The sequence below is a fragment of the Saimiri boliviensis genome, chromosome 9 (genome assembly GCF_048565385.1).
Source record: "Saimiri boliviensis isolate mSaiBol1 chromosome 9, mSaiBol1.pri, whole genome shotgun sequence".
Classification (NCBI taxonomy): Eukaryota; Metazoa; Chordata; class Mammalia; order Primates; family Cebidae; genus Saimiri; species Saimiri boliviensis.
The window spans coordinates 103665883-103686919 of NC_133457.1; positions in this window are offsets into that span (position 1 = coordinate 103665883).

Consider the following 21037-nt stretch of genomic DNA (forward strand, 5'->3'; position numbering starts at 1 on the left):
TACAATTCCCCAGAGCGCCTTGGGTCAGTTTCAGCACAGGGAGCTCTTGACTTTCAAGTGTTTTTGAGGACCCTGGGCAGGAAATACCCATGCTGGCCCTCTTGCTGGTTGCACCAGGTTCAAAGTTGGTCAGGAGGTATGTCCCAGTACTGAGCATGGTTATAGTCCTTTGGGCGATGATCTCCTTGCTTCAGGTCACAGGCAAGTTAGTGACACAACTAGACCCCACATTTGACATCTAGCCCAGAGGCTCAGTTCTGAGCCTTCCTTGCTTTCAATGGAGAACCAGTCACCCACACAGCAGAAAATCTGACACGTTCTGTTCCTCAGACCTGTGGGATATAGGAAGGCTCTTTTCCTATGGAACCCTTGCACGCCCCTTTCCTCTCCCAAGCCACTGAACCAGAAAATAGAACGAACTCTAAAAAACATCAGGCATTACTCTTGGGTCTTAGTTTTTGAAGGTAAATGTCCTGGGACTTCCTCCCCAAGTTTCTCAATCATATAAAAGCTGACTATTGATAATTTAATAAATATTTATTTCTAGTAGAACTCCACACAAGGTAAACTATAATCCCTAGAGATTATATACTTCCTTCTTCCTCACCCCAATTCGTTACCAAGTTCTAGTATGTTAAGTCCATTTATCTCTTGACTCCATTGACTTCTGTCTTCATCCACAGTTCCCAACCTGGTCAAGTTTCCAACTCTTGAGCCTGAATGGTTGAAATAGCCTCCTATTTCTGTTCAATTTCACTCCTGCCTCCAACTTCAAATCCATTCTCTACAAAGCAGGTAGAGCTATATTTTCCAAAATATAAATTTGATTATGTGATTCCCAGCTTAAAGCCCATCAAGAGCTTTAGAAAATATACAATAATGAGGCCTCTTTGTGATAGGCTTTCCACCAACTTTCCAATTCCGCTTTCCTTGTCTTCTATGTGTTTTCTGTTACATTTTTGGAAAACACTGTGCTATTTCTCTTCCTTTCACTGGTCAATGTCTACATCATCCTTCAGAGCTCGTCAGAAAACTCTTCCTCTGAGAACTTTTCCTGACCTCCCAACAGGTCAGGATTCCTTGTTAAAGGCTTGTAGCACTTATCAACACTTACCACCATCTATAATTATGTTTTCATGTGATTCTTTAATTAGTGCCTGTCTCCTCCAGCTTGACTGTGAGTCCCCAGAGGGCAGAGACTCTGTTTAGTTACATCCTCCTCCTTTCCTGATGACAAGTCACTGTACCAGACTCAGAGATACACGTTCCGTTGCTAATGAATGAGCCTAATGAATGAAGAAAAGAGTACCTTCCTACATTAAAGAAGTTGACTGACTGGGTTGGAAACATTGAAATCTCCCTCTCTTGGACTTGCTAAGTGAATCCTAGAATTTGTGTGACAAAAAGCCATATGTAGCTCAAACGCACTTTAGAGGCTTTGTGGAGCCACTAGGTCAGCAAGAACACCTGGCTTGTGCTCTGAAACAATTAGCCTGAGTTGGGTTGCATTGGATTTTATTAAAACATGTGCCGATTGCTACGAAAACTGTTTGCATGTAATCAATCTTCAGCTGCAGAGAGACGTCAAGTAAGGGAGGGCATGTCATGCTGGCTGTTCTAAATTCTGCATGGCTGAGGACTCTTCCCCCACATCCCAGAGTCTGTAGTCCCTGCCTGCCCTTTCCCAGTGCAGAAGTGCCCTTCTGGATTAGCCCATTGAGTGAATTATTTTCTTTTTGCTCACTCAGAATTGAATGGACCTATGTATTTGAGGACCCGGAGTAAGTGAAGAATGTGAGACACATTCCTAGTTTGTCCAAGACTATATTGAAGGAAGGTCCAGTTACTCTGCCAAATGGGATGAGAGTGATTCCTGCCTCGTCAGAAAATTGGAAGAATTAATAGGAATAGTCCATACAAAGCAGTGGGAACAGTGATCAGCACATAGTAATTACTCAATCAGTGGTACCCTTGGTAAAATTTCACCAGGGACACTCAAGCTGACTGCTGACCCTCCCTACCCCCTGACTATAAGGGGAATACAAGCTCTGATTCCCCTCCTGGGATGTATGGCAGGGGTGTGGCTCTCCTGTGTCATCACCCCACAGCTCAAACTCCTAGGGGTAGCCTGCAGATGGGCAGATGCAGAGGCTGGGTGAGTGCTTTGGACTCTCAGCTCCACAGTAGTGTCTATGGGTAAGGGCCTACAACACCAGTGTTACAGAGCTCTTTCCTTTGCCATCTGCAGACAGCTTTGAGTGTTAATCATGTCAATGGACCCTCTGCCTTATTGCAAAGGAAGAGGATCAGGATGACAGCCTTCCGTATCCCAAGCTCTTGTCCAGTGTCCTGGAAGAATCAGTCACACGTGGGCTTGAAGGATGAGTACAAGGTTTTGAGTGGTGGAAGTGGCTCTCAGCGAGACTGATGGAGAGCTGCAAGGTGGAGGGGTGGGGAGATAATCTCAGCTGAACTCCTCTCAACATTCAGGTGCCCCTTAGCTCCTTCTCTGCCATGCCACCTGCTGCTCTCCGCTCAGAAGCAAGGAAGGCTCAGAACTGCCACTCTTCATGGCTCCTCTTGATGTTCAGCCTCTTGTATGTGTGTCCGCTAAGGTCTCAGGTTTATATGGCGGCAGGATGGGTAGGTGTGGCAGGCCAAAAGGCAACTTTTTGGGTGCAAAAACAGAAATGCCTGTCCTCGTTTAGGGCCTTGGGTGTTCAGGCTTTAGGGTGGGGTCTTTTCTAGGGAGCCACCCTCTTCTACCCAGTATTTCCCTGACTCCTGTCTTTATTGCTGGTTCTGGGGCCTCCTGTTAGTGACTACCAGCTCCAGCTGATAACAGAATCATTTGGGAAGCTGTTTAAAAGTGCAAACTTTCTGGATTCATTGAATCAAAATTATTGCAGGAATTCTGATCTGGACATGGGTATTCAAAAAAAAAGTGCAAAGTGAAGTAACTCAGAACTGGAAAATTGAATCCCATGTGATCTCACTTACAAGTGGCAGCTAAGCTATGGGTACAAAAAGGCATACCCATAATGAACACTGGAGATTCAGAAGGGGGAGGGTGGGACAGAGGCGAGGGATGAAAAACTACATACTGGGCTACTTGGGTGACAGGTGCACTAAAATCTCAGACTTCACCACTACACAGTTCATCCATGTAACCAAAAACCACTTTAACCTCCAAATCTATTGAAATAAAAAAGTATAAAGGTCCTCAGTTGATTTTGAACCATAGCACAATCAATGACCACAGCACGGGCTCTGAGTGAGATCTGGGCAAGTGCCTTGCTCTCTTTGCACCTCAGCTGTCTCCTCTTTACTTAATGTTGTATCTGGCCTTATCTCTATTTCATAGCAGGTCAAGAGAGAAACTCTTGGTAATGGCAGTGCTTAACTTAGAGCAGACTTGCATTTCCTAAATATATGTATTGCCGTCTGCCGAAAAATGACAACTTTTATCTCTGCTTGTTCACTTTGTGTCTTTATCTAGATGCAGATATATACTTGAAATATAATTCATGTTGCTAAATATCCACTTACTTAGCTTCTTCTTTTATAAGCCATGCTTTTATGTTTCCATTTTAGCTAAAAAATTTTAACTGTAGTTCTTGCATAAAATTTCAGTGACTACACACACCCACACACACCCACACGTATGTGTGTGTGTATATATATACCTAATTTAACTGTATCTCTATTTTCGGATAGCTAGGTTGTTTGCAAGTTTTCTCACTATTATAATTCATCCCAGAATGTGTATTTTCAAATATATAATTTATCTATATTTAGGTATTTTACTCTGAGTACATTCCCAGTATTGCTATTACTGAATTAAATGTATGAACTCTTTTTTGTTTGTTTTGGAAATCAATTGCCAAGTTATTTTCTGAATAAGTGTTGCCAATATATACTCTGCCAACTACTAATTAATGACAGTTTCATAGTCGTCATGCCAGCACTTGAAATTAGCATTTTATTTTATATTTTTACTAACTTAATAGTTACATATGGCACTTCACAGTTGCTTTATTTACATTTTATATAAATGTACACGTGGGCTTCAAGCCCACGTGTGACTGATTCTTCCAGGACACTGGACAAGAGCTTGGGATACGGAAGGCTGTCATCCTGATCCTCTTGCTTTGCAATACGGCAGAGGGTCCATTTTATATATATATACATACACACACACACACACACACACACACACACACAATTCTCGCATGCTCTGTCAACTTCCCGTGTAGTGGTATAACTACCAACTTGATAATACATAGATTTATCAACTCTGTTCATCAGAGTGACTTTACAGGATTTATGTCAGGAATTGCTTAGGTAAAGAGAATACCACTGCTGTTCTCTCCTTAGCCAGCTGTTTTCTGTTACAGGAAGGCTAGGACTGGCAAGATGCTGATATAACCAGGGAAATGCGGCAACAGATCTCTCTGCCACCCAGCCCAGGGCCTGGCTTAGGTTTCAGGACATTTACCTCCCACCTTTCTTTTCCCAGGCCCAGGTCCCAGCCTCTTTCCAATTCAACATCTGCACCAACCCTCACCTTGGTACAGGGAACCTTCCGCATGTTCATTTTCCTCATTAGCTGGCTAACAATTCATTAAATCAATAAGTATTTATTGGGCACATACTATGTGCAGGCAATGTGCTAGGGCAGGAGGTACAGTAGAGAGGGGAAAAGGTAGACAATGAAACAGATACTGCCTCCCTTGATCTCATAACCCATCAGAAGAGAAAGACATTTATTAAGTTGCCACACATAACTGAGTGTCAGTCACTCTGCCTCAGCCCTCTAGGGTCCTTCACCATGCCTCCTTTCTGCCTCTGGGTGTTTGTGCATACTGCCCCCTCTTCCTGGAGTCCTCTGTGGCTGGCTCTGTCCCCTGAGCCTGGAGTACTTCTGTAACTAGCTCTGCCCCCTGTTCCTAGAATACTCCTGTGGCTGGCTCTGTCCTATACACCTGGGCCTGGAGTTCTCTGTGGCTGGCTCTGTCCCCTGAGCCTGGAGTCCTTCTGTAACTAGCTCTGCCCTCTGCACCTGTAGTCCTCCTGTGGCTGGTTCTGCCCCCCTGTCTCTGGAGTCCTCCTGTGGCTGGCTCTGCCCCCTGCGCCTGGAGTTCTTCCTTGGCTGGCTCTCTCACTCCTTCCAACTGTGCTCAGACATCAATTTTTTGGGGGGGAAACATCTCTGAGAATGATGCACACAATACCACTGGGCTCTTCTTCCCACCAGTGCTACCTTTTCCAGCCCCATTTTCCTCCATAGCACTTATCACCATCCAATATATTAACTAATGCTTGTGTTTGCTTATAGGCTCTTCCCTTCACTAAATTAAGATCCATGAGGGCAAGAACTCTGTGTGTTCTTTTCATTGCTAGGAACAGTGCCTGGCATAGAGGAACCTCCTAATAAGTATCTGTTAAATAAAACTGAATGTGTGAATGAATGGGTTTTATTCTGATTTCCACTTAGGTAGGTGGCCCCTGGAGAATTTGTATGGACATTTGTTGACCACAGTGGGTAGAGTGTTGGACAGTGACCAGGGGTGGGAGGATCAGTCTTTTCTAGGGCCCTGGGCTCACTCCTAGTCCTTGCAATTGGACTGGCAAGAGCACCTCAAAACTGAGACTTTGGGTCCTTCTGGAGGGAAACCCTGGGCTCCTCTGGCAGTGGTGCTGCCCCTTCACCTGACAGGCAGGGACTGCCATTGATTTCTGGAGATTCTGAAAGATGCCTCCAGGAGCGAGAAGCAGAGTCAGCCAGGAAGGCTGTGATTTCCTGTCTGTACAATTAACATTACTAGGAAGGTGTAATCTCTCTAATTGGTTTATTTCACCAAGATTTGATTGAAGGCTTCTCTTATCTGCCACTGTGGCCTCCCTCTACCTAAGGCTCATGAATAATAGGAAGCAAAATGTGTCTGACTTGGCCTCCTCCTAAAGAGACCAGCCCATAAATAAAACATCTGGGCCTTCTGGGGAGGGGATGGCACAAGGGGCTGTGAGCAGGAACCCGCTGATTGATGGAGACAGGAGAGTGTTTTCTTAAGTGAGGCAGGGAGTGATTTCTCCTCTGGACCTGGGCCCCAGAGCTGGGTTTCTCCGCAAGAGCAGCCGGCCTGGAAATAGTGCTGGCAGTGGAGGAAGGAGGGTGGCAGGGGGATGGCTGATGCCCTAGCATACTGGCTTGGCCTCTTGTTTTTTCTTTTTCCTAACCAGAAATCTCTGAGAAGGAGGAGGAATAATTTATGCCTTCACGGGTCTTTTCCTGACAGGTTCTAACAGGTCTTCATGTTGTCATGCAATTAACAAATCAATGATTTTTCAGCAACACAATGAGAATGAGTCCATGCTCAGTTCCGTCCCTGACTTGACCAGGCTCTAGCTCCTTGTCTGTATAATGGAGATTGAACATAATATCAGAGAGCACCTGCTCTCTCCAGCGGCAGATACTGCTGATCGATCATAGCTGCAGACCCAAAAGGGAGCCTTTCCATGGCAGTGCCCAGAGGACCATTTTTAATAGATGAAGATTGGTACAGAAGAATTGGAACCTTTTCTTCATCCCTGGAACCCATGGTCCTTTACAGCCTTAAGCTCTTTTCTGATTATGGCTGGAAAAAGACAAAACAAAAACACACATCCAAATAAACTCTCTCCCTCTTAGAGATAAGAGATTATTTTGAGACCTCAGACTGATTCCAGTGCAGCCACCACAGCTGAGAATTTTGAGGAACGTATTTGTCAGAATGGTATTCCCTTCATGATATGCAGAGGTGGTTTGGCTTTTAGAAAATGCCTAATGATAATGACAGCACAGGACAGAATTCTAAAGGCACCAGCAAGCATCAAGCCTATCAGAAATAGTAGAAGCCAGGCATGATGGTGGGTGTCTGCAGTTCCAGCTACTCAAGAGACTGAGGTGGGAGGATTGTTTGAGGCTAAGAGTTCAAGACTATAGTGCAGTCTGATTGCATCTGAAAATAGCCACTGCCCTCCAGCCTGCGTAACACAACAAGACCCCGTTTCTTAAGAAAGTCAAACAAACAAAAAACAACCAATGTTGAGGTTACACATTCCCACTAACAGCAAAGCAGATCAATATTACCATTTATTTGGCGGCGTGCTATTTACACAATGAAATACTACAAAACAAGAATGCACAATCTACACCCATACCCATAAATGAGAATGGATGTGATGATGGGAATAGTGTGAAAAGAAAGAAAACAGAGAAGAGAGTCTGGTGTGCGGTTCCATTTACATCACACACAGCAACAGGCAGATCCAGTGCCCGGTGTTGGAAATCAGCATGATATCTGCCCTGGGTGGGACGGTGACCAGAAGGGTATGCGAGGAAGGCTTCTGGGAGGTGAGAATGTTTATGGTTCTTGGCTGTGTTAGTTTGGGGGATATATTCAGTTTGGGAAGAGTCATCAAGCTGTGCAGTTGTGATAAGAGTGCTCCATAAAAGGTTTTACAGGATTTCGGGGCTGGAGAGGTATGTCAGTGAGAATTCCCACCATCCCAGGTCCCTGTCCCTGCTCTCCTTGGCTTGTGCCCTTGCCCTCTTGGCTTGTCACATCTTCCTGTGGCCTGCCCTTGGGCATTCCTCATGGTGAGAAGTAGTGTGGCCGAGTGGGAACAGACTTGGAAGAGGTGCTGCCACATCCAGATTTGATCTCAGGTTTTGCCATATGTGAAGCTTGAAGCAGGCCTTATGCCATCTGTTGAGCTCCAGTTTCCTAGCCTGGTCCTGAAAAGCAGACTTAGTCTGTCTTCCTGATATGTGCTTGGGTGCCTTTCCTCCCACTTCAGTCCTCTAGGTAGCTTTGTTGTACCATAGAATAGAGACATAGGATTGTGAGCTTGTGGCATCGGGCAGCCCTGTGTAGAACAAAGCCTTGAGCAGTGATTCTAGATTTCTCTATCTCTAAGGGAGGCTGACTATATAAAGTCATATAAAGTTAACCAAGACTATGGTTAACATGTGACAAGGATGGACATCTTACAGACATGAAGCTGGTGCTCTCAGAACTTCAGGGAAAATGTGTGCTCTTGAAAAACTCGTCGGTACCTTCCATACTATACATCTGTTTAAAGTGTGCTCGATAGAAATTTTTTTTAAAAAATAGCTGTAAGGGGAGGGGAAAAAAGCTTGGTCCCTGGAACCCAATGGGTTAATTCTCTCCTGTGGCAGAGGAAATGCCAAGCTGCCGTTGGCAGCCTTCTTCCTTCTTTATATAACAACACTTTCAAGAGCTAGAGCTGGGATTGTCCAGTAATGCTTTTAATTTGTGTGCGGTTGGGAAGAGGCCAGGATTTAATCGAAATTGTTAGAATGGCTTTGCTTGGAGTAGCTGAGTGCTTGCAGTAGGGCTAGGAGGCAAGGTAGCACTGGAATCATTAAAAGAAATACCTAGGGCCATCATCATTGCCTGAGTTATTCCAGATACCAGGCGGCAGAGTAAAAAGAGTGAAATAGAATTTGTGCACAGTTACTTTTCTATTATGCCTCAATTTTCTCTCTTCCCATTCACCTAATAAAAGGAGCTAGGGCTCCATGTTTGCTTAAGGGGGTGGGGTTGAGTCCTGGAAACTGGCTAATCCTCATCCAGCCCAGGTACTCCAGGTTCCTATGTTTATCCTGCTCTGTACTGTGGGTGGTCTGAACTGGCTCACCCTCCTGAATTACACACAGTACACAGCTGTGCTGAGAACATTTTTCTTGTGGAACCTTCCCTAGGTAATGGGACAGCAAGAATTCCAAATCTTACCCTCCTGAATGTCATCCTTAAACAACATGTGAAAAAAAAATAGTCACAGGAATTGGGGTTTCCATACCTGTCCTCATTTCTCTCCTCTTTCTAAGGAGAACCATGTGCCCCCAAGTCCTCAAACAACATATGGCCAAGATTAGGAATCATGTCCCCAGAAGACTGAATAATTCAAATAAAACTGAGCACATCTGTGAAGCACAGACATTTACCTCACTTATTTATATGTTATAAACTCTTATATGTGTCATAGGGGACCAAGCAAATGCCAGGCCAGTTAGTCAGCCAATCAACAAGGGTTCATTTACCTCTACAAACCATTCATTTTTTCTTTTCTTACTGCAAGGCCCTGTGCTAAGTTCTAAGGTAAGGATGAGAGAGAGAGGTAAGCCTTCTATTCTGAAGCCCTGCTAAAAAGTTAGATATCACACGTAGAAAGGTTGGAGGTGGGTGCTTATCCAATGCAGTTAGGACCATAGGGCACTCCTTTCTCCCTTCGGCAACGTGTTTCAGCACCTCTGGCATCAAGGGTGAAGGCCTTAGCAGTTACCCACAGTAAAACCACCTCTGCAAAATTATAACAGTGAGAAAATTGTGACCGTGAAACAGAGCTAATGTCCCAAAGTTTAGGGACCTTACTGGTACTCAGTAGCTCAGGTGATCATATCCTTCTGAAAGCAAAGCCTATTTTTATTTATCACCACTAAATAACTTATTCGTGCAACCAAGTGGAACAATAGATAATGAATATTTTGAAAATTATGACTGGGAAAGGAGTTAATTTCCCAGAGTTTAGGGACCTTACTGGAACTCAGTAGCCCAGGTGATCATATCTCTTCTTTGGGATGGTGTGGATGATGGGCAAAAGTTTGGGATACATTTTAGTGTAAGGAGCCACATGTGAGATAGAGCAAAACCATAATGGAGGAGTTTTTGCCATTGTAACCTTAAGTTCTAGAGTGGGAAAAATATCAGTTATCTATTGCTCCATAACCAGCCACTCCATGAAATAGTGGCTTACAATTTATTATATCTCTCCTTCAGCTATAGTAGGTTGATGGATCAGCTAAGAGAGTTTGGAAGTATGGGTCTCTCTCCATATTGATTTTCCTCCCAGCTTCTCCATTTCATGAGAGCTCCAAGAGAATGAGTAAAAAGTGCAGGATCTCTTAAGGTCTGAACCCTGGAATGTGCACAGTGCCACTTCTGCTGTTTTCCATTGATCAAATCAAATCATGAGACTGACCCATATTCAAGGAGGCAGAAAATTAGGCCTTACCTCTGGATGGGAGGATCTGCAAAGCCCCATTTAATGGGGCAGGGAAGCAAGGAAGCCTAATCTATTGTGGTCATAATCACAACCATTTACCATAAGGAGGAGGCCAGGGGGAATGGGTACCATCAGAAGTTTGAAGTTAAAAGGGGTGAATTAGAAAAGAGCAGAACAGATTCCAAGAGTCGTTGGGGGACAGGAATCAAGGTAGGACATGTCTGTTTCTTCAAACAGTTTGGAGGCAGCTGCACAAAATTGTATTGGTTTCCCAGTTTCAAAGGCTCAAGTCTGGACTACTTCCGTAGGCAGGATTGTGGGAGAATAGCAGTCATGATCTAGGCCTGACTGCGCCTGCCACAGAATGGGTGCTCAGCGAATGCTGATGACTGGACCCTACAGTCCTGTTTTCTGCAGGTGTTCTTTAAATCCAGAGTGCTACACAGGAAGTGACATTTTCAGAATCCCATGGGAAAGGCAGTGAGCAGGAGAGCCCCTCTTTCCAAAGGACCCTGTGGTCACCTGAATCCTTTCTCATGCTGGGTGTACCTATTTCAGATGCCAGGGCTATCAGGACCTGTGGCTCAATGTTTGAGCTTGGCAATAAGATAGACTTTCCTTTCAGGAGGATATGATCACCTGGGCTGCTGAGTACCAGTAAAGTACCTAAACTCTGGGACATTAACTCTTAATGAGTATCCCAAGTAAAAACATGGAGGAAACACACCAAGTCCCAAAAGGGAAAAAATGGAGGCATTTAAGACTAAATTCTCAGCACATTTGTTTTGTTCCTAAATTACTTCCTGAGCCATCAGCATAAAGTCTTACATGCACCTTGGACACCACGTGTTCCTGATGTCCTCAATTCCTATGTACTCACCTCATCTCCTCTTTTCAACTTTGCCCACTGTAGTAGATGCTGTCAGTGGCCCACCCATATCCCCTGGGCTTTGCCTGTTTGGTGCCCTCAGGCCCAAGACTTCCTCCTGCCAGTACCTGCAAGTCTTTGCTGAGAGCTGCACTGGGAGCCCCAGTCTCCCTGCACACATTGCAGGCTGGAAGAGCTGAAGAAATGACATTTTTTTCCCACCCCACCCAGCTCTTAATCAGTGACTAAACTCAGCTCTAGTGTCCTTGGTGGGTGACTGACTTCCTGTACCCAGAGCTCCCCGGCATGATTAAGCTTCAGTTACCCACAGTGGGAACATGCATGATCAGCACCCTTTATTGGCTGTTTTACTTCTTGTAAAACACTGTTCTACCTGCATACTGGTGTCTCCTGGGGTCTTTTCTCAAAGAACTGTTTTGTCTCATGATCTGCTTCTGGGAGAAGCCACAGGAAGACATTTTCAGAACTAGACATGACTGTTTCTGGTGTCTGGCTTCCCTCCTTGATCACAGCTGATGCTCATTGCTTGGACTCTCTTCCATCAGAGGGTCTGAGATGAACCCCCGACTTGGTCCAGGGTAGCCCCTGAAGCCCTACCTAGAACTGGCCTATATGTCTAGTGTCCCTTCCAGTACTGGCCAGTGAATGGGCACTGGGTCTCCAAGAGTCAGGGTGGTTCTAGGGGACACCATGCACTTGTGAGTAGACAGAACACCAGCCAGAAATAAAAAACCCTGGAGAAGTAGCGAGGATGGACCCCTGGTCTCGAAGTGTGAGTGGAGGGAAGCCCACTGTCCTGGAGGGAGAAGCACTGTCACAGAGCCATTTGTCTTACTTAGCATGGCCCAGAGGATGATCAAACGCTCAGCACTCTGCACTGGAACCTGGTGTCACAATTCTTTCATCTGTTCCCTACCCCTTGCCCTCACCATTTCCTTCTCTTACCTCAGAAAAGCTAGGAACCAGCACTTCTGCTTCCAAAACATTGTTTCAGTATCTGTTCTGCTGTGCTGTGAATTACATTCTTACTGCCCAGTCTCCATTTTTCCCAGGTACTTCTGGCAAGCTTTTTGGTCATTTTCTTTGCAAAACCTCCCATGGCTCCTAAATGCTTACAGGGTGAGAGATGAATTCTCTTGCCTGGTATTCAGGGATCTCTACCATCTGGCTCTACCTGGTTATCCTCATCAAATTCTGGGAAGACACATTTATCCGACCTTGGTGATCTGGATTCTTTGGCATCTCTAGGCATTATGTATTCATTTCCTCTTTTCAAATTTTGTTTATGTTGCTTTATTATCTTGAATTACTATTTGTTCTTATTTTCTATCCATATCCCATACATGTACCAAATTGCAAGACAGATTTATGCAATAGGAGAGAGTAGAAGAAAGGTGTATTCATAAATTGTCCTAGGGCAACTCTTGAATTAATTTAGATAAAGAGATTATTAAATAAAATCAAATAATATAATATTGAAATACAGTTAAACTGTTTCATCACATCATACATCTAAATAAATACTAAGTATATTAAAATATTACATGTTATAATAAAAACACAAAAGTTATAAATAAAACATAGATAAATTTTTTATGTTTTATTTTATTTAGAGACAGAGTATTTCTCTGTCACCCATCTGTCGCATGATCATGGCTCACTGTAGCCTCCAACTCCTAGACTCAAGCAATCCCCCCACCTCAGGTGTGTACCACCACACCTGGCTATTTTTATTAGTTTGCTTTTGTAGAGACAATCTCAGTGTGTTGCCCAGGCTAGTTTTGAATTTCTGGCCTCAAGCAATCCTCCCACCTTGGCCTTCCAAAGTGCTAGGATTACAGGTGTGTGGGTCACCATCCCCAGCCCATGAATGTTTTTGAAGTTCTTAAAAAGAAATAGAATTTCTAAAACCCAGCACTTTGGGAGGCCGAGGTGGGTGGATCACCTGTAGTCGAGAGTTCGAGACCAGCCTGGCCAACATGATGAAAACCTGTCTCTACTAAAAATATAAAAATTAGCTAGGAGTGGTGGCACATGCCTGTAATCCCAGCTACTCAGGAGGCTGAGGCAGGAGAATAGCTTGATCCTGGGAGGTGGAGGTTGCAGTGAGTTGAGATCATGCCATCGCACTCCAGCCTGGGTGACAAGAGCAAAACTCTGTCTCAAAAAAAGAAAAAAAAAATTTCTAAAAGAAAGAAAAAAAGATTAGTAGAGTGACAATGGATAAGCAAAGTCAAATGGAAAACTGCAAAGTGGGAAATGGGAAATTGTTCACACTAAACAAGACAAGTGTCTCATCTTTTATAGATAGCCATGAGAAAACATTAAAGTGTAATTAAAAACTGAACCGAGAACACTAACAAACATTTTACTGTGGATAAATATAATTAGACAAAGGAAAACAATTCAAGTTAAAGCAGTAGATCCTTTTTTATACATATCAGATTAGCAAAGTAAAATAATAAGAGTAATAACCATAATAATTATGGGAAAAGTGCACTCATATAGATACACAACATATTATCCATGAGTAAAACATCTTAGATATCAACTCAACTTTTTCAAGAACTGAACAATGATTACACAACTTTTATGATAAGTCCATCTATGGAAAGGTATTCTAAGCTGTGTTTATGATAGTGAACATTTGAAAACAGACTAACTCTCACACAAAAGGAGAACGATTAAATAAATATATGTAAGAGGCAAAATTTGATTTAGTTATTAGCGTACTAGTCTCTAGGAATTTTTGATGGCAGAAAAATTAGTCCAGATTTAATATAAGACAAAAAATGGAATAGAAATATCTGTGTAAAAACACACAAAAAGAAATGTCTACATAGCTCATTATCTAAAAATATGCAAAAATAGACATGCACAGACGTGCATGCACACACACACACACACCCCCAAATAAAATATGGTAAAAGGAAATTCACCAAGATAAAGAATTGTTAGCTATTCTGTATGTAGTATCATGAGCTATTTTCATTTTATTCTTTTATAATTTTTTTTCAAATTTTACATCAGAAATCTTTATTACTTTAGAATCAGAGGTAAATGAATACTTTAAAATTTCAGATTAATTTCTGCCACAAAGATGCCAGCATACTTTAGAGCCCTTTATCGCACACACCTGCTGTACACCTTCCGTCTATACAAATGTTTATTCTGACAATTCTTCAACATCTGCTAATCTTGCCTCTCCAAACTAGGCAGTAGTCTATTGCAAGGAAGAGATCATGTCAGCTGTCCAGCCCACTAATCTTTCCAAGTCCTCATTCCCTTCAGGGACTATTGATGGAGAACTGATGGGGCTGTTAAACAGTTAAGTGTCACAATTAATACAAAGTACTGTTGACAGTGCCTGGCACATAACAGGCACTCAGGTGAAGACAGAGGTGTTCGGATCATGCTGACATGGGTTCAAGTCTGGACTCCGAGATTTACTAATGACAAGATTTTGAAAAAGCTTCTTGACATCGCTGAGCCACACTTTTACTGTTAAGTGAGAATCACAGCAGCTATTGTTAGCAAGCTGCCGTGATGTGGCGTGTCAGGTGCATTTAGTTTAGTGATTGGCTGCGGGAAGCAATTGATGAACGGCCACTTCGGTGATTTCTCCCAGTAGCAAGCAGTGGTGGCAGTTAACAGTACTTCCAGTAGTGATTTTCTTCTCCTGCTTCCCTTATCCATTTCAGTGGTAAACTTTTTGAGTGCCAGGATTGTTTGTTAGGTTTCATGCTCTGTCCCTTTCTCAGATGGGCATTCAGTCTGGCATCTTTCATTTAGGAGATGTCCCTTTCTCAGATGGGCATTCAGTCTGGCATCTTTCATTTAGGAGATAAACATGACAAATTATTCCTGAGTATCAGTGATGAACCAGCTTTTGGTTGAACATTCAGGGGCTTCTGAGGGAACAGCTAGTGAGTATGTGGTTTCCATCAGTCCTCTGAATTAGATGAGAGTGGCCAATGTGTGGCAGCAATGAGCAGACACCGGTGCACCTAACATAAAGAACAGGTATACTGCTGGATTTGATTGAAGATACTATTCTGTGGCACCTTATGTTTAAATTTCCTATTTTGATTATCACGAAAGATAAAGATCTGTTGACATATCTGCATTCCATGATGGACTGTAAGCTTCAGGAGGGAAAGAATGTTTTCTTAACTCATCCAACATGTTTGTTTAATCTCTCTCTCTCTCTCTCTCTCTCTCTCTCTCTCTCTCTCTCTCTCTCTCCTCTCCCTCTGTCTGTCTCTATCTCTATTCTCTGTCTCTATCTCTCATGTTATCGCTATCTTTTTATCTCTCTATTTTTATTTACCTACCTATCTCTATGCCACACACTGCCAGTTTTTGAATATTCAGTGGTATACAAAATAATTATGACTTTGCATTCACAAACTTAAACTCCAGTGGAGAAAAGGGCTATTTAATAAATAAATACACAAACAAAAATATACTTACAACTGATGATAATTCTTTTTTTAATGAAGGACAAGAACATGAGCTCCATGAGAGAAAATAGAGTTGTGGTAGTGGAAGATTGACCTGATTTAAACAGGGGGTCAGGGAAGACCTGTTGGAAGATGTGGCATTTATTGTGAGATTGAGGATGAGTAGTTCTGTCCAGAAAGCAGTGGCTCATTCAATGCCGTATCTTTGGTTACTACCAATAGCACTATTCAAGATGATACAACCCTAGGTCCCTTAATTTAAATAGTTTTTTTTTAAGTGATTCTTTGGGTAGAAAGTCAGAGAATGAGCTGAGGAAAAAGCACACTGACCCAAGAAGGAGAAAACTCATCAAGTCTGCCTGAAGGCTGAAGGAGATTTGGGAAGAAGAAAGAAGTGTTTAAGATGTAGATTGAGTCCCCAGTGAGGGCTACAAGTCCAGAACTGCTCATGGTGGCTTGTTTTTGAAAACAGACCCCACAGAAAGCTCTACGGATTGATGGTTTGTGTCAGAGTGGTGACACATCCAGAAAACAAAGCAGACACAATATTTCAAAGTAGAAAAGGAACATATGTCTGATATCCATAAATAATTACCAACAAATTACAATCTATTCTACAGTTGCCCCCAAATGCCAGTGGGAACAACATTACGTGACTCACAAATTCTTTTCTTTCCATTGTCTTAGCTTGGGCTACCATAACAAAATACCATAGACTCTGTGGCTTATATAACAGAAATTAATTTTCTCACAATTCTGGAGGCTAGACGTCCAAGATCAAGGTTCTTGCCAATTTGTTTCCTGGTAAGGCCTCACTTCCTGGCTTGCAGACAGCTGCCTTCTTGCTATGTTCTCATATGATTTTCCTTTGGTTTGTGTGCAAGGAAAGGGAGTGAGAGAGTGAGAACATGAGTTCTCTGGAGTCTCTTCTTACAAGACACTAATCTTTTGGTATCAGAGCCTCTCTCTTATGACTACCTTTAACATTAATAACTTCATTAGAGGATCTGTCTTCACATATAGCCACATTGGGAATAAAAGCTTCAGCATATAAATTTTGGAAGGGATACAGCGTTCACTCCTTAGGATCTGTTTATGTGCTGAAGGTCCCTCTAATCACTGCAAAGTAGCTGGGTCCAGTCAACATGTTTTTGGTCTTTTCATGTCTCTCCTTTTCTCAAAATTGAAAATGATCTCAAGTCTTCCCACCTCTCAAACCCCACACAGCCTTAATCCTGTGACCTGTGATCTGATCTGCTCTTTCTAATGTAGATGGAGCTGGCCTCTCTAGACTTCTCCCTCAGTTCTCCTTTCTGCTTATTGATCATCATAAACATCAAAAGCCAACTCTGGTGGTTGCGCAAGTCACAAAGGGCATTTTCCTTCAGCAAGCAGGACTCAGGAGTGGCTCATGATGACTCACATTTTAGTGTTTTTCTTTGCCTGCTCTTTGTTTGCCATGCCCCCTTTGTCTCCACATCACTTGTCTTAGTTGCCCCTGATAGTATTTGAGTGGCACAGACAAAAAGGGAGCTGCCATCACCATCAGGTCTCAAGAGCACCTTTAGCACCTGTAGAGCTCCACATTTGCAAACCAAGGTCCCAGCACTGACATTTTTGGTTTCTGCTAATTAGCTATTTCCCCTGCCAGGATGGGTACTGCCCTCTGTTTTGACCAAAATAAATGAATTAAGTTGTTACCCATACTTGAGGCCAACCCTTTTGTCAGCAGTAGCAACTTAATTGTTCTCCCCCTACAAAGCAGGGCTGGATCTGGTTCAGGCGTTCTACCCATGGCCAGCAGGAGAAAAAAAAATCATTAGAAAATCAGTTCTTACTTAATTGAAGATTTCCCCTCCGAATGGAAACAAAGTGGGATTTATTACTGCAGTAGCCTCACAGCCTGGGTCATGACTGCACTTTTGCCTTTCAGGGTTTCCCTTGGTAGGTAAGATGTCTTCAGCACCCAGGCTCAGCAGCACCACACATGCTGACTCCTGAGGGTCAGAGAGAGCTGAAGAAAGCAATAGCCTGGCTGACGAATCCCCTCAGGATGTGGGCCAAAGCTGTCCAACCAAAAGATGATGAGAAACAATGCTTAGAAGTAAGATAAATAAAGGAGACTGGAACCTGTTGGTCTGTCTTCTTGCAAGAAATTTAAAATAGCCTAGTTTTTAGGGCTGCTTATTTGTCTTAAGGATTATTGCCTACAACAATGAGACTCCCAGGAAGTGCTGAGCCATGGTCTCCAGCATTTTCTGGGACAAATATGAATTCCACCTAGTTATGGGCACTACTTTGGGACTTTGACACTCCAGGAGTGGTGACAAGAATGATGACTCACCCAGACACTACAGCATTGGATGGATAATTGAAAGCATTGAGAGCTTTTTGTTTTGAGAAATGAATGCTTAGAGATGTGAGAGGTGTCTTCCAACATCTGAATGGCATAGTCTTGCTTTGAGTTGGTGAAATGGTTAGAACTAGGGTGCTCCTCACAGAGAGGCAGACTATGATGTATTTAATGGAGGAGCTGTTAACAGAACTGCCTAGAAAAGTTTAGGATTGTGTTTAGGGAAGCTGGGTTTGAGGAAATTAATATTCAAGGCCTCAAGTTTCTCCATTATCCCCCCTCAAGTATCTCTCTCTCTCTCTCTCTCTCTCTCTCTCTCTCTCTCTCTCTAATATATCATCTATCTTAGCCGTCCCCAAACTACGGCCCGTGGGCCACATGCGGCCCCCTGAGGCCGTTTATCTGCCCCCCGCCGCACTTCAGGAAGGGGCACCTCTTTGATTGGTGGTCAGTGAGAGGAGCACAGTATGTGGCGGCCCTCCAACGGTCTGAGGGACAGTGAACTGGCCTCCTGTGTAAAAAGTTTGGGGACACCTGATCTATCTAATCTCTATATCTATTACCTGTCTATCTGTCTCAACTGAACAGTGAACCCCAGTTCAACAAGCTCTCTATTAAGAGATCCCCTGAGAAATTGATGGCATAGCATTTGGAGAAATTAGGTCATGATAATATCTATTTTAAAACTTCAGTTGCTTCTGTTTTCTGTAAGTTGAAACTGAGACCCTTGGAAGGAAATGCAATGTCTGTTTTTTACAATGCAACTCCAGCCTACCCATCTGGCTTATAAGTTCTTTGCTTCTCTCTCCTATAAGACCTCTCTATGCTGTGGAAACAATGATATTATAGTTTTCCTCATGAATGCTATACCTTTTTCCATCAGCTTACTGCTGCCCATTGAAAAAGCTGCCTGGAAACCCTTTCTCTCATTTTCTTTGGGAAGTATCTTTTTATTCTTAAGACCCAAATTTTCTGGGTCTTGCCTCTGTGCACCAAGAACAACTCATGCCACCATTTTAACAGTCTTCATTATTTTATGTTGTAAATTTGTGTGTCTGTCTCTCCCACTAGAATAAGATCATACTCAAGGATAATAATCATGTCTTCTTATTTTGGAAAAATTGTCTCTACAAGACCTGTTTGAAGGGATAGGCATTGCTTATCACATGTTCATGCCCAGAAATACATGAATAGAAATTAGTTTGTGCCATGAGTCACACACTTGGAAATAAAATAGGAGAGAGTTAAATATCAAGAAGAAAAGGGAAAAGGGCTTTAGATTTGGCCAACAGATAATCAAATATAAATGCTATGGGCGATCAAGAGCTGTGAAAGAGCCCTGGGTGTCTTATAAAAACTTGGAGGTGAGGATAACAATTCACAACTACCACTTAATTAAGAAAAACAAGGTGATAGCTACCCAAGTAAGTGATTTTGCAGATACTGCCTAGTTCAATGCTTACAACAACATGAGGTAAGAATTAATGAAGACCCACAGAGTCAACTTTTAATGCCAAACAACAATTAGGGTATTGGTACTTGGCTTTAAACTCATATCAGACGTGAAATACCATTTTCTTCAGCCCTGTGCAATAATGTTTCCCTAGATAAATCAACGTGGCTTCAGAAACCTGTCCCTTGGATGGACCTTTGTATTAGTTATCAATTGCTGCATGATGAATTACATCATAGCGTAGTGTCTTAAAACAAGAGATATTTATTATTTTGCAATTTCTGTTTGGCAGCTGTTTGAGTGCAGCTTAGCCGAGAGCCTCTGCCTCAGGGTCTCTTGTGAGGATGCAGTCATGCCAGGGCTTGGGTTGTTGTCTTATCTCAAGTCTTGACTGGGGAGAATCCACTCCTGAGCTCTGTCACATGACTGATGGCAGATTTCAGCTCCTCACCAGCTGTTGACAACAGACATCAGTTCTTTTTCACATGGACCTAATATCAGACATGACATCCCAACACTTCTATTTGTTAGAAGTAAGTCTTAAGGTTCAATTATATTGTAAAAGGGCAGGAATCGTGGAAGGAAGGGACCATGTATGCTATTTTAGAGACTGTTTCCCACCCCTGAACCACTTGCTGTACTCTGGAACAGATGGCCAAATAAATGTTCAGGCGAGGGGATGCGAAAGTGAGGCTGTCATCAGCCTCTGAGGACCTGAAGGGCCTGAGCTGCCCACAGTCTAAGGAAGATTTTTCTTATTTACTAACAATATTTGTGAAGGCTCCACATCACAAGGACTCTCAAAAGCTGGCAAGGTGGAGATGCTCAACCTCATTTTCAGGTGTGTGAACTCAGACTCAGAGAAGCTGAGGCAGAGGATTCTGCTATCAAATGTAGAAGGGACTCTCAGATGAAATGCTGCCTGGAGGTATGAGGACAGTCAGATAAGAATGTGAAACTGTGATATAACAAGAAACGTCTATTTGGTCTCTACCTCCAGTTGCTGAGACAAAGATCCAACACAACCCTTGTAGATGTGGGTGCTAGGAGAGTCTTGTCTTCTAATATTTGGTCTTTGATACCAGTTTCTGACACAGAGCTCCTAAGACTTATGCAATTTCCTGAGTTGTAGGAACATCTGATACAGAGCTCCTAAGTTCCTTGGGGGATAGAAGCATTTTTTGTCCTAATGAGATGACTTTTGTTGGGTTCCTGGATTGCTCAGGATGGGTTTGGTTGCCAGGGGAACCAATCATGTGATTAGAGCGTTGGAACTTTCAGCCTCACTCCTGACCTCTGGGAATGATAGAGAGGCTAAAAGTTGAGTTGATCATCAATGGTCATTGGTGTACTTAATCATGCCTACATAATGAAGTTTCCATAGAAACCCCCAAAGACAGGGTTCAGTGAGTTCCCAAACTGCTGAACATGTACAAGTTCCTGGAAGGTACTGTGCCTGGGGAGGGCATGGAAGCTCCACATCCTTTCTCCCGCACTTCACCCTATGCACCTTTTCCACCTGATTGTTCATCTGCATCCTTTGTCATATCCTTTATAATACATGAATCAACACAAGTAAAATGTTTCCTTGAGTTCTCTGAGCCACTCTTAACAAATTAATTGAACCCAGAAAGGGGTTATGGGAATGCTAGATTTATTGGTAGGTCAGAAGCAAAGGCCATAAACTGGGGCTAGAGGACTAGCATCTGAAGTGAGGGCAGTCTTGCGGACCGAGCTCTCACTCTGAGATCTGATGCTACATCCAGGTGGACAGTGCCCAAATTGAATTGAACTGGGCGGGGCGCCCA